Source organism: Halichoerus grypus, chromosome 3 (genome assembly GCF_964656455.1).
Source record: "Halichoerus grypus chromosome 3, mHalGry1.hap1.1, whole genome shotgun sequence".
Lineage (NCBI taxonomy): Eukaryota > Metazoa > Chordata > Mammalia > Carnivora > Phocidae > Halichoerus > Halichoerus grypus.
This window is the reverse complement of record NC_135714.1, coordinates 191,555,341-191,570,178: the sequence shown is the minus strand read 5'-3', so window position 1 is coordinate 191,570,178 and position 14,838 is coordinate 191,555,341. Positions and strand designations below refer to the sequence as shown.

At 37.5% G+C, this 14,838-nt stretch overlaps 1 pseudogene; it reads right to left on the bottom strand.

Annotated features, from left to right (window-relative positions):
- Positions 1-1,007: 1,007 nt before the first annotated feature.
- LOC118548552 (U4 spliceosomal RNA) lies at positions 1,008-1,084 on the bottom strand (annotated as a pseudogene).
- Positions 1,085-14,838: the final 13,754 nt, after the last annotated feature.

Genomic DNA, 14,838 nt, shown 5'->3' with positions numbered 1-14,838 from the left:
TCAACCTTGAGGTGGGGTTCAGTAGACAAATTGAGAATCAGTGGGGCGCTAGCTTGACCTTGAAGGTGGACTGAAGCCACAGGTGTGGGACTTGCGGGCTTCTCATACTCCACGCAGGCAAGGGTCGTGGGGCCTGTGCAGATGTTTCCAACTAGCCTTCATTCTAAACAACACAATTGTGCTTCTTTGTTAATTTTGCTAACTACCAGACCCTCTGGTGTGGATTCTGATGGCATCCTTTGAAATACTAAGTAGCCGTCTCTGGGTTCCTGATTCTTGATGAGAGTACATCAGATGCTAAGTAAGCATTCCTGTTGCTGTTGGGAGTAACCTGTCACACACATACATCGCACTGTTCACACTTGTCTCCTCCATTTAATCTTTCCTTCCCTTTATCCAGTTTCAACCTAGGGGTCAAAGTGACCCCATTAAAACCTACATCTAATCATCTTACTTTTTTGCTCAGAAACCTCCAGTGGCTCCTCATCAAACTCACAGCAAAGGGCTACCTCATGTAATGGCCCATCAGATCCTCAACAGCACACACCTGGCGTACATAGGAGAAGGGCTCAAATATTTTTGTATGAATAACCAAACAAAAGAACCAATGGATATGGAAGTACTTAAAAAAATAAACTACCATACAGGCAACATAATAGAGTTTTTGTTCTATTTCCAGTGAGTTTTTTTTAAACCCCCTTCCTCTAATACTCTTAATTCTCCAGCTGTGATGTATTTGCAGAATGAAAAGCTGCTCAACTGCCCTAAAGGGACTCCTGAATTAATCTGGAGATAATTTAAATACAGGAAGAACCTTGTTTATTATGAATTTAATTTTTAGCACCAGTGCACCCACAGTGAGACATCATGCCATCAAACAGTTAGTAGTTTATTTTTCATTGGCATTCATATCTGGTACTCTGTTTATTATGGCATCACAGATAATCACTATCTGCTGCCTTACAGTCTTTCATTTTTTTTCCCTGAGTTTTGAAGTCCTACTGGCCCGCAAATACTTTTCAATTAGCAATAATCGCGCCTCGGATAAACCTCATTGGCTACGATACTGCCACTGCGCAAAGCTGGCCCGCAAATACTTTTAAGAAGCAAAAAGACCATGCTAAATTTTATGGCACTCAAGGCTGCCAAAATTAAGTTGATGCCCTGAATGAGATTTTACTAATTAGATGGCATCTTTTAAAATTTCTTATTTGCTCACTTATTTTTACTTCTCCTAAGAAGTTACTTTTTAAAGTCGGGAGTTTCCAGTTGTAGTCTCCTGCCCTCTCAGAGTTCCTCAGAACCCATGACTTTGTTAACTTACATAGCAAAAGGGACATTGCTGAGGTGATGAAGCATCTTGTGATGGGGGAGGTTATCCTGTATTATCCCAGTGAGCCCAATACAATCACTGGGTCCTTATGAGAAGGAGACAGGAGGACCAGAGCCAGTAATAGAGGTGACCATGAAAGCAAGAGGTTGGTGAGATGCAAGGAAGGGCCACCAGCCAAGGAGTACAGGTCCTTTTAGAAGCTGGAAAGGGCAAGGAAAGGGATATTCCCCTCAGAGCCTCCAGAAACACTGCAGCCCTGCCAATACCTTGACTTTAGTCCAGTGAGACTGAATTGAGACTTCTGACCTCCAGAACTGTTAGATGATAAATTTGTGTTGTTTTAAGCTGCCTGAGTTTGTGGTAATTTGTCAGAGCAGCAATAGGAAATTAATGTTCATGGCTTTAAGAACCTCCCTGCAGGTTGAGATGGTTGCTTTATTGTAGAAGACCATTAAAAGTGCAAATGCATACATTAAAAAAATGTTTGCTTTATGGGGGCATGTTTCTGTTGCTGCTGAAAGTCTGCCCTGAATGCAAACTCCTATTATTCAAGGACACCATCTGTATTAGTAGATTTTTTTCCTTATGTGTCCCAAGAATAATGATCTTGTCAGAATTGTGTGAGGCTCCACTGTGTGCAGGATAAGCAAAGGGAGATGGTGAAGAGGCTGAAGCCCCAGTCTGAACTGTTCTATGGCCACCTGACAGAGGAAAGGTCAGCCATGTTGGCGGTCCAGTGCTCTGTTCCACACGCACTTAGTAGCATTATTAATGCACTCAAGGGAGTGCAGAACTGATTTTGTTCGACTGTGGGAAGACACAGTGCTGGCCCAGACAGATTTGGCTTTGATCTCTCTGTTTCCCACATTCATGAATGTACAGCTTCTGATGAAAACTAACTTCTTTCAAATAAAGCCTCTTACTTCCCTTCAAGTAAGAAAAATATGGTGGACGTTTAGTAATACAAAACTGTAAATTTCTCTGAGGTAGCTAGGAAATCTGGGCTAAGATATCCTACCTTACCTACACTTTGTGTGGCCACCCACTGCTGATATCTTCTGTACTCTTGGTTGAATAAATTGTCATCTTACAAGGTGCAAGTCCGTTCCCTGGAATCAGGAGACCCGAGCTTCTTTACACATCTCATTGATCAGCAAGGTCTTGGCTTTGGATTTCAGTGCCTCTTCTCTGCTGCCGGGCAGTGCCCACCCACCGCCACCTCTTTCCCGCCTGAACTAATGCGAGTCTCCGAATGGGTATCCTTACCATCTCTTTTTGCTTTCTTACAGTTAGTTCTCTGCAAGTAAGCAGATTTTTCAATATAGAAAGCAGGTTATTGGACTTCTAGATCATATCTTTCTAAAGTCTTTGATTTTTATTTAATTCAGACTCCTTGCCTGAGACTTCTAATCCCTGACATATCTGGCCCCTGCATCTCTGACTAACCTCCTTACCCATCACTCCCCATCCTTGTCCCCATTCTCCACCGATACACTTTGCTTCTCTCTCTGGAAGGTACCATTCTCAGCTTTCACTTGAGTGGATCTTATTATTTTAAGTCTCAGCTCAAATGCCACATCTGGTAGGGAAGTCTTGCTCATCCACACAAACTAAACCCTGACACGAGTCCTCACTGACAATAACTTTATGATTTTGTCACAGTAAAATATATCTTACATGTTTTTTTCTATTTTCTATCCTAGACATTCTACTTCTAAAATATTGTTGATTTTCAATAGCTATTTGTTAAGTGAATGAATACATGAATGAGTTAATATCAGAAAGCCAATTGCTTCTTGGCGGTTTATCATAAACATACATTTAAAACCAGAGCAACATAACATTTTAATTCACAATGCTTTTCTGTTTTCCATGCTTGTTACTGGAAATTCAAGTTTCTGTGTAATTGTCCCTAATAGAACATAATTGCCCTGAAAGATCCGTCCCCTGGAACAGACATTGTCATAAATGAAAGCATTACTGTTAACATGGCAAACAAACAACTGAATAGATTCTTCTATTCTCTAAAAGGGACGCTATCAAAGGTCAACCAAATGTTGAGATTTACTTAGATTCTTTAATAAGTTGCTATTTAAAGCTTGGAGTGGGTCTGAAATGTATTTGAAACAATAGAGCAATACCCTCTCTGCAGCCCAGGCTACGCTCATCACCCAAGACAATCTCTGTAGCTCTAGAAAGAGGTTGCATTCGTTTCAGGAGTCTCATTAACTTATCTGCATTGTTTTAGGGCTGAGTCCTCTCCTGTCAAGTAGAGGGGAAAAGGCAGGTGTGGTTTGAAAGCGTAAGATTCTTTGCCTGGGTGGTAACAAAATGTCCGGAAAAAATGGACAATTGCATTTGGGGGCATCAATACTTTTTCTCTGCATGGTAGGTTTTGTTTTTGAGTTAACATTTGAGCTGAAGCTCTTAAATTGACTTTCAGATTCATTGCCAGAACTCCCCACAACTCCCGTAGAACACCCTGGCTGATTCCACCATCCATGAAATACTCATGGCTTAAAGGCTACTTTGTAGTGCACATGTGAGCTTCTGTTCAGGTGAATGCCCGCTTCTGAACTGGCTGTTTGCATGTCCAGATCACTTTTACTGTTATTGTAAAGAAGTAATTTACTTGTAATTACATAAGCCCCAACCTGAAAGAGTTCCTGTGACCAAAGCTGGAACAATTTGAGTAATGAAATGAATAATGTAGTATTGGATTATATCCCAAAGGAAAAAAATATACTCATGAGTTTAGACTGATAAAAAAAAATTATTGAATAAATACAAAAATGAGAGAGAAGGGAGAAATTTCCTACACAGAAGAATTCCAAATAACTTATGGAGATATTCCTCCTGTCACAGAAATGGGGGTTAATTCTCTCCCTGTTTCTTCCGATGGGTAGAGGATGGAAAGGGATGAAAAGGTAGTTTTACAGTGTGAAACCAGCTGGGTGAATGAGGTTAACATCATCAGTGATAGTATGTATTCTTTTCTAAAAAAAGATTTATTGAGCTATAATTCACAAACTCCAAAATACACCCATTTGAAGTGTACAGTTCACTGATGATTAGTATATCCTCAGAGTAGTGCAACTGTCAGTCTAATTTCAGATCATCTTCATCACTCTCAGAAAGAAACCTCATACCTATTAGCAGCCATTTACCGTCCCATCTCTGCTCTCCCTCCCCCTTACCCCAGCCCTAAGCAACCACTAATCTGCTTTCAGTCCCTATAGGTTTGCCTGTTCTGGACATTTCATGTAAATGGAGCCATACAATATGTCATTTTCTTGTGTCTGGCCTCATTCGCTTACCACAGTGTTTTCAAGGTTCATTGACGTTGTAACATGTATCAATAGTTCATTATTTTTTATGGCTAAATAGCCCATTGTATAGATGTTCATGGTGCTTATCCACTCATCAGTAGATGAACATTTGGATTGCTTCCACATTTTAACTATTATGAATAAAGCTGCTCGTAATATTCAGGTACGAGATTTTGTGCTGACCTACGTTTCCCTTTCTCTTGGTTATATACCTAGAAGCAGAATTGCTGGGTTATATGGTAACACTATGTTTAACTTTTTGAAGGACTCACAAACTTTTTAAAATTACAGTATAATTGACATGTAACATTATATTAGTTTCAGGTATACAATATAACAATTTGGTATTTGTATACATTGTGAAATGATCACAATAGATCTAGTTAACATCCATCACCACACATAGCTACAATTGTTTTTTCTTGTGATAAGAACTCTTAAGATCTCTCAGCAACTTACAAATAAACAATATGGTGTTAATTAACTATAGTCACTATGCTATACATTGCATCTCCATGACTTAAACGTATTTTATAATGGGAAGTTTATACCTTTTGACCCCCTTCACCCATTTTGCCTACCTCCCATCCCCTAACCTCCAATTTGTTCTCTGGCAACCACCAGTCTGTTCTCTGAATCTATGAGTTTAGTTTTTTGTTTTGGGGGCTTTTCTTTTTGGACTCCATATGGAAGTGAGATCATACAGTATTTGTCTTTATCTTACTTTATTTAGTATAATGCCTTCAGGGTCCACCCATGTTGTAACTGGCAGTTCTTTTTTTATGGCTGAACAATATTCCATTGTGTATATACACCACATTTTCTTTCCCCATTCATCTATCAGTGGACACCTAGCTTGCTTCCATACTTGGCTATTGTAAATAAATAATGCAATAAACATGCAATTAACATGGGAGTACAGATATCTTTTTGAATTAGTGTCTTTGTTTCCTTTGAATATCCAGAAGTGGAATTGTTGGATCATATGATAATTCTACTTTTAATTTTTTTTAGAAACCTCAATACTATTTTCCACCAATTTATATTCCTACCAACAGTGCACAAGAGTTCCCTTTTCTCCATATTTCCACCAACACTTATTTCTTTTGTTTTTTTCTCTAGAGAGAGCGAGAGGGAGAGTGGCAGGCAGAGGGAGAGGGAGAAACAGACTCCCCACTTAGCAGAGAGCCCGATGTAGGCCTTGATCCTAGGACCCCGGGATCATGACCTGAGCTGAAGGCAGATGCTGAACTGACTGAGCCACGCAGGCACTCCTCTTGTCTTTTTGATAATACCCATTCTAATAGGTGTGAAGTAATATCTCATTGTGGTTTTGATTTGCATTTCCCTGATGATTAGTGATATTGAGCATCTTCTCATGTACCTTTTGGCCATCTGTATGTCTTCTCTACAAAAATACCAATTCAGATATTTGCCCATTTTAAAATCAAATTTTTTTTCTATTGAATTGTAGGAGTTCTTTATATATTTTGGATATTAACCCCCTCATCAGATACGTGATTTGCAAATATTTTCTCCCATTGGAAAGGTTACCTTTTCATTTTATTTCATTTTATTGATGGCTTTTTTGCTCTGCAAAAACTTTAGTTTGGTGTAATCCCACTTATTTTGGCTTTTGTTGCCTTTGCTTTTGGAGTCAAATCCAAAAAATTATCACCAACACTGATATCAAGGAGCTTACTGCCTATGTTTTCTTTTAGGAACTTTATGGATTCAGGTCTTGCATTTAAGTCTTTAATTTATTTTGAGTTGATTTTTGTGTATGGTGTAAGATAGGGATCCAGTTTTATTCCTTTGCATGTGACTGTCCAGTTTTCTCAACACCATTTATTGAGGAGGCTATTTTCCCCTATTGTGTGTTCTTGGCTCCTTTGTTATAAATTAATTGACTTTATATGTGGGTTTATTTTGGGGCTTTCTGTTCTGTTCCCTTCATCTATGTGTCTGTTTTTGTGCCAGTACCATACTGTTTTGATTACTATAGGTTTGTTATAGTTTGTAATTAAGCACGATGCCTCCAGCTTTGTTCTTTCTCAAGATTGCTTTGGCTATTTTAGGATTGTTTTATTTCTGTTAAAAATGCCATTGGAATTTTGATAGAGATGGTGCTGAATCTGTAGCTTACTTTGGGTTTTGTCAAAGTTTTAAAATTACTAATTTAATGTCTTGATTTATGATAGGTCTATTCAAATTATCCATTTCTTCTTGAATCAATTTCAGTACTTTATATCTTTCTAGGAATTTGTCCATATCTTCTGTTAGTTGCATAGAGTTATTCATAGTATTCCATTATAACCTTTTTTTTTTTTTTTGGTCTGTAAGATTAGTAGTGATGTTTCCTCTCTTGGTCCTGATTTTAATCATTTGAGTTTCTCTTTTTCTTGTCTCACTAATGGTTTGTTGGTTTTATTGATATTTTCAAATAAATGACATGTTTTCATTAACTTATACTTTTGTTTTTCTCTTCTCTTTCATTTATTTCTGCTTTAGTTTTATTATTTCCTTCTGTTGCTTGCTTTTGCTTAGCTTATTCTCTAAAATGCAGTGGGCATACAAGCAATGTTTTATTTCGTTTCCCTTTTAATAGACCTTTTGACTATCCAACTACCGGTTCCAATGACATATGAAGGAGGACTCCTGAAACATTGCCATCTACTGTTTTAAAAATTATCATATGGTTTCACTTATTTGTGGAACATAAGGAATATCATGGAGGACATTAGGAGAAGGAAGGGGAAAACGAAGGGGGCTGTTAGAGGGGGAGATGAACCATGAGAGACTATGGACTCCAGGAATCAAACTGAGGGTTTTAGAGGGGGTTGGGGGATGGGTGAGCACGGTGATGGGTATTAAGGAGGGCACGTATTGCATGGAGCACTGGGTGTTATATGCAAACAATGAATCATGGAACACTACATCAAAAACTAATGATTGTATGGTGACTAACATAATAAAAATTATAATTAAAAAAATAAAATAAAAATGGTTTGCTTACTTTTCCTCTCAATGTACTTGAATATCTTTTGGGGAGATTTTGTTCTATGTGATAATTAAGATTCTGGAGCAACATTTTAAAGAGATTTCACTAGATCTGTATCTCTGAATCCCCATCCCATCTCTGTATGCCAATTTTTAATTGAAAAATAGAATTTAACTGAAAATAGAAAAATTGAATTTAATTGGAAATCAAATATCAAGTACTTATATAGTACTAACAATGTACTAGGCACTTACTATATGAGGTAAGTACTACTATTGTTCTAATTTTGCAGATCAGAAAACTGAGGCAAAGAGAGATTAAGTATCAGAAGAACTAGTAAGAGGTAGACTAGAAAATCAAATCCATAGTGTCTGGTTCATGATCATACCTATGCTTTTCTCTACTACATGAGGCATTCCTGTTTTTATAAATAAAGTTGTATTGGAACACCAAACCATTCATTTACAAATTGTCTATTTTTGCACTATGATGTCAGAGTTGAGTAGTTGTAACAGAGACCCTATAGCTCCTAAAACCTAAAACATTTAGTATCTGGCCCTTTACACTTTTGCTGATCCCTGCACTATGCTATTACTGACTCTGATCATAATAATGCCTATATTGTGGTTATTATGATAAATAAGTAAAAGTCACCAGAGAGTATCCAGTATACACATAGATACTCAATAAGTGGTTACAATTATTGTTTTGCAGGGTTACATTGTAAATTAAAAATAAGTTCCTTTTCTTAGCAGTCTATCAGTAATTGTATCCCAAATTATTTATTTTGATCTTAGAGATCAGGTTACACCCATTAGTCTGCTTTCCTTTCTCCTTTTGGGCTTCATGAAGCACCATTCACCTCTTTCCATTACTCTAATATGCAAGGAATGTCCGTAGAAGCAATAGGTGTTTATCATGGAAAAGAGGCTGTGTTCCTTTGCTTGCAAAGGATGATGTAGTGATCCACACAGAAGAAAGGAAAGGCTGATTTCCAGAGAGCAAGACTCTGGGTTTTGGCATTGTCCATGAACTGATCAGGGGAGATGACACTGTGCATTCCTGTCCCAACAGAGGAGAGAAAAAATCCAATTTAAAACCAGCTCTAACTAGATTTTGCTGCAAAATAGAAGATGATATTGAACTAAATAATTCAAACTTTTATTCAGACCTAGAGGGAATGTGTGGGACACTCATTGTCTGCTGGCAAGAGCCTGGTGATAAGATTTCAGCTGCTTAGCTTCCTCAGCCTCCCACCTGAGCGCCCTAGAAAACTGCCCCAAACTGCAGATCCTTCCCCCACCCCCACCCGCCCAGAGCTCACCTGCTGGAACAGAGGGGCTAATTTGTGAAGGCAAAGATCCTCTTCCCATTCCCTCACTTTTGGCCCATCAGAAACAGAACATTCTCAATACTGCTTGTGATGGAATAAAACCGCTTTCCCTCCTACTGGAAAAAATGGTTGTCCAACTCAGGTGAGGTGGGTCAGAGGAGGACAGGAGGAACTTTCTTTGCAGGGGTATTAAGCTTTCCATTTGTTTTTCAGCATGGAGTTTTCTCTAGTGTCTCCCATCCAGCTTGCCCTGCTCTTGCCTGCCCCGTGCTGTACACAGCAGTGCCTTTCCCCCTCCAGCGTTGCCAGTAGGTCCCGCCGGGACTGCAGTCACACAGTCTCTCTCCAGATGGCCTGGGAGTCCATGTCGGTTGTCAGCCACATCCCGCTCCCCATAATTGGTCTAATGCCAAGGTGAAAATAAAGTATTTCAATATTTAATTACTTTATTAGCCTGCTCTTTTCATTTTCAATGTATTTTTACTCCTATTTGATACATGTTATGTGCAGAGTACCTAGCTAAGTACCAAAAGGAAAATAATGAAGGGAAGAACAACTACCCTTAAACTATAGCCAATCAAATAATTTCCTTGCTTTGCTTCCATGTCTCCTTTGTAAAAACCTTTCCTGTAGTTTCTGTTGGTAGAGCGCTCCTAACCACTTTCAGTTAGGCGCTGCCCAATTGGAATTAATGTTTGAGCAAATTCATAAATTTTAGCATGCCTCAGTTTATCTGCTAACAGTTTGTTAAGGTTTGCTCTTTGTGATACTAAGTTCTGTAGTATTTGGCAAACTTAGTGTCCTGCATTTGCTATTGCAAGATCATACAGAATAATTTCACTGGCAAAATATCCTTATGCTTCTCTTATTTAATACCACTCCCCTCTTCCCACGAACCCCTGGCAACCACTGATCTCTTTACTGTCTCCATAATTTTGACTTTTCCAGAAAGTCACATAGTTGGAATCATGTAGCATGTAGCCTTTACAGACTGACTTCTTTCACTTAGCAATATTTAAGATTTATCTATGTCTTTATGTGGTTTAATTGTTCATTCTTTTTGATTACTAAGTGATATTCCATGATAGATTTATCAGTTTGTTTATCCATTCATCTATTGAAGGGCATCTTGGTTACTTCCAATTTTTTGGTGATTTTTGAGTTAAGCTGCTGTAAACATCTGCATGCAAGTTTTTCTGTAGACTGTTTTCACATCATTTGGGTAAATACCTGCGAGCAAGATTGCTGGATCATATGGTATGACTGTGTTCTGCTTTGTGAAAAACACCAGCTTATATTCCTAAGGGGCCATACAACTTGTTTTCTTGTCAGTAATGACTGGGAGTTCCTGTTGCTTCACATCCTCACCGGCGATTGGTAATATCAGTTTTTTTAATTTTTAGCTATTCTAATAGGTACAGTGGTATTACTTTTTAATTTAAATACTTTTTAATTTACATCCCCCCCCCCAACAACTTACGATGTTGAGGATATTTTCATATGCTTATTTGCTGATGAGGTGTGTATTCAATTCTTACCCCTTGATAAAAATTGGGTCCTTTGTCTTCCTTACTGTTGAGTTTTTAGAGATCCTTGTATATTTTAAATTCAAGTTCTTTATCAGATATGTGTGCTGCAAAGATTTTCTCCCTGTCTGTGCTTGTCTTTTCATTCTTTTAACAGTGTCTTTTGCAAAACAGAAGTTTTTACTTTTAATAAAGTCCAATATACTAATTTTCTGTTTCATGGATTGTGCTTTTTGTGTTCTATCTAAAATCTCATCACCACACCCAAGGTTATTTTCTATTTTCTTCTGGAAGTTTTATAATTTTATGATCAGGTATATGACCCACTTTGAGTTAATTTTTGTGAAAGATAGAGAAGGTCTCTGTCTAGGTTCATTTTTTTACCACATGAATGTCCAACTGTTCTAACGCCATTTGTTGAAAACACTTCTTTCTCCAGCAAATTGCCTTTATGCCTTTTTCAAAAATCAGTTGGCTGTATTTGTATGGATCTATTTCTGGGTTCTCCATTCTTTTTCATTGATCTCTGGGTCTATTCTGTTGCCATTGCCATGTGCCTTGATGAGTGTACCTTTATTGAAATCAGATAATGTGTCTTCCAACTTTGTTGGTCTTCAGCAGGATTGTGTTGTCTATTATTGTGATTATGGCCTTGTGATGAAGCTGCTGCTATACTAAAGGTGTTTTGCCTTTCCATATAAGGCAAAAGATTTGTTGATATATATAAAATAGCTTGGAGAATGAATTTTTATAAACTAATACCAGCAAAGAAATTATAAAGGATATGGAGAAAAGTAGGAGTGAGAATTCTGAGAATCATGTATATTAATAGAAAGTAAAAATTTTTAAAAATCCTCAAGCCTCTAATTTCCTTGATTATAGATGATTGAAGCACAGCAGTTGTCCTTTACAATTAGAGCAAAGGGTTCAGTTCAAGTTCCTACATAGTTTCTTCTCCCCTCTGCCCTTCCCATGGTAAATACACTTAATAGGAGATCTACCCTCTCAAGCAATTTTTAAGCACATAATACAGTATTGTTAGCTATAGATACAATGTTGTGCAGCAGGTCTCTGGAATTTACTCATCTTTTATAAAAGAAAACAACAGATACAGAGATTGAAACTGAAGCTTAACCACTACAGCATTACTACGCAGATGAAAAAGAGATTTTGTGTGTCTGGGAGCACAAGACTATCCATACACCTGGGCATATTTGAGGAATGCCAGAAATGTCCTGTCTCCTAAAATGTCCTTCTCAAAGTTATTGCCCCTGGCTCCTTCTCTGTTGGGACAAGTTTGGGTGGCATGGTACTGCACAACCAGAGGACACCATGAAGACTTGGGTACCTGTGGGAAGAAGTAAGAAGGAAAAGGACACTGAAAAATGCATTTGAAAAGGAAACAAAAGCTAATAGTGATTTGTCTCAGGCTAGTTTTGTAGGAGTGAAAGCTCAAGGAGTTGTTTATAGTAATATAAATCTTAAACAATTGAAGGTTAGAATAATAGTTTTAGGTAGCCAAAAAATGAGGATTCTGACCTTTTTGTTAGTATTACATTATACTTTTTTGCATGAAAGCACATAGGTAAAGGGCTGTGTCAACTACAGCTTGCACTGATTGCAACCCTCTTGTCATCCAGTCCCTCCTGCTCTGTGCCATGATCTGATCCAGAGGTGTCCTGTGCTTGGCCCCATGTTGCAAAGTGCTCATATCTGGAGAGCCCAGTACCTTTCTAGGCCTGCCTTTTGTATGCTTCTAACCTTATAAGTAGAAGAATAAATAAAGTAAAACTTTAACCCTCAGACTGCTAAAAACAAACAAACAAACAAACAAACAAACAAAAACAACCTGCTTAGGTTAGGTAATTTGCCTGTGAGAACTCAGTCAATAAAAAACAGAGCTGGGTAGCCAACTTGCTCTGATTCCATCAACCATACTCTCAACTGCTGGGTCCATGGTGCCTGCTTCTGCTGACTTTGGAGGGAACTATAGCCAATCTGCTAAATTTTAATTGTATCTTATGGATGAAGAGTCAAGTTTGAGAGTGTGCTGAACAGAATTTTTTTCACATAACATTTGGTACTATGAGTTGCAAATATGTAGAGACTGAATTGATAATAGAGGAGTTTCACTTGGCAAAAATCAGGAGTGCGAACATGAAATGAAGCCTGTGTCAGGGCTCACCTCATGATCAGGAAGGCTTGCATCATTCATCCTGTATCTGCCCCCTCTCCGTCTGGGTGACTCCCATCCCCCACTCTCTTGCAGTGGGGAAGAATGGGTAGCACCAGAGATAATGTGTATCACTTATACGCAGGAGCATTTACTTTTTGGTATAAGACTGTCTAGAATTTTTGTCTCCTGTTGTGGAATTGTGGAGGCTTGAATTGGTATGGAGGAGTCACACTGATGTTACATGGGAGCCAGTGGGCTGGAGTGTTGCCCACACTCACAAGGGATTTTGCAGAAATGAGAAACCAACTCTTTTGTTTTAAAGCCATGGAGATTTAGGGGTTCTTGTTAATGTGGCGTAATCTAGCCTGGCTAATGGACTATCCATTTGCCTATCCTCTTGTTTCAATGCCAAGTCACACTACTACTACGTGTACTCTCTTAAAACCCATACTGACAATTTATCCTAGATTATTTTTTTAAATGATTCAGATTTCATTGGAAAGGCTGGTATTCTTTCATTCTAGAAGTTGAAAATTCTCAGTAGAAGAAAGCACCAGCCATAATTTTTCAAGGTGTTCTTATTTCTTATTTAATGTGAAAGAGTTAGGTTTTCACACTATGCCTACTGCAGTGAAGAGTTTGGAAATGGATTCTGTCACCTCTGGTTATTGAGTACTTGGACTGAAGCTCAAGTATTTCCTGGCACTTCAGAAGTAATTCTTACTTTATCTTCAGTATCAAAAAGGGGAAGAGGAAAGTGTTACTTGAGCTTATCTACTGTAACAAAATTAGTGATACTTAGCTTTCTTTTTTACCTCATTTTGAGGCAGCAGGGATTCAAGCTATAATACCAGTGATGCCTTATTATGGGCTTTATTGGTAAGGATAGAAGCTTAATGCTATTCATTGAATTCTTGTGCTGAATTTGGGTGGGGGTGTCACTCAACTACTGTAATAGTGATGAAGGTCAAATTTCAGTAAGTCATAAATATTCTAGTAAAATAGATACATATATACATATATATCTCAGAGCCATTTAAATTTTTTTGGAGATTTTATTTTTGAGCAATCTTTATACCCACTGTGGGGCTCAAATTTACAACTCCAAGATAAAGAGTTGCATGTTCTATTTCCTCAGCCAGGCAGGCATCCCCACAGAACCATTTTAGTGAAAATGAAATTAATAGATTTGACTTTCAATGAAAGCAACATTATTAACTGAGAATAAACTTGGTTTGATGAATTTTCTAAAATACCTCATGATTTTTACATTTACTGCCTTTTATTTTTAATAATTATGTGTTAAAAACCCTTATCCTATTTTTTATACAAATAATTTGCAAATTGTTTGATCAAAAAGGGGACTATTAGAAAACATTTTTCATAAGATAAAAGAAGAGAATCTCAAAATAATAAAGGCAATAATAGAAAAGTTGAAAGGGATAGTTACTTTCCTGGAGAAAGGACAGGCCACAGATTCACAGTGTTTGAAAGAGTAGCCATTGCATGAATGCGTTATCTTCTCTTTCTGCCTTTCTGAATTGAAGGGAGGAAAAGCTAGGAGGAGAGACACCAGAGAAAATTAATATATGTCTGAGTCTCTCAGAGGAGTGGTCTTTGGTAGTTAAGGTGAACACAGTTTGAATAGTTGGAAACTTTATAGCAAACTCCCAAGGAAGTGTGGATGCCATCCAATCTGGGATTAAATTGAAATTATAGATATTGATATAGATAGAATTAGATGATGTTATATATATACAGTGATATGTATAATAATTACATATTAAACTTGTTACTGTATGTATTAGATTAAAATTAAATTACATATATCTACATTTACATATATAATACACACACATATATAGGCACATATATATATATGTGAAGCAATGAGCATTTTAAATATATAGGTGGGAGGAAAGGAAAAATGAATCATGGAAGGAAGGAGGGGGAAGGAGGGAAGAGAAAAGAAAAAATTAGATATATACTGAAACAAAATGCAACAAAATACTAACATATTTTTGATAAATGGTGAAATTATAGACATGATTTCTTTTAAAAATACTTCAAAGAAAATGTTTGATAATTCTATATTGCTTCAGTAATAAAAAAATAGCAATGAAGGCAAATGAAAAGAGAT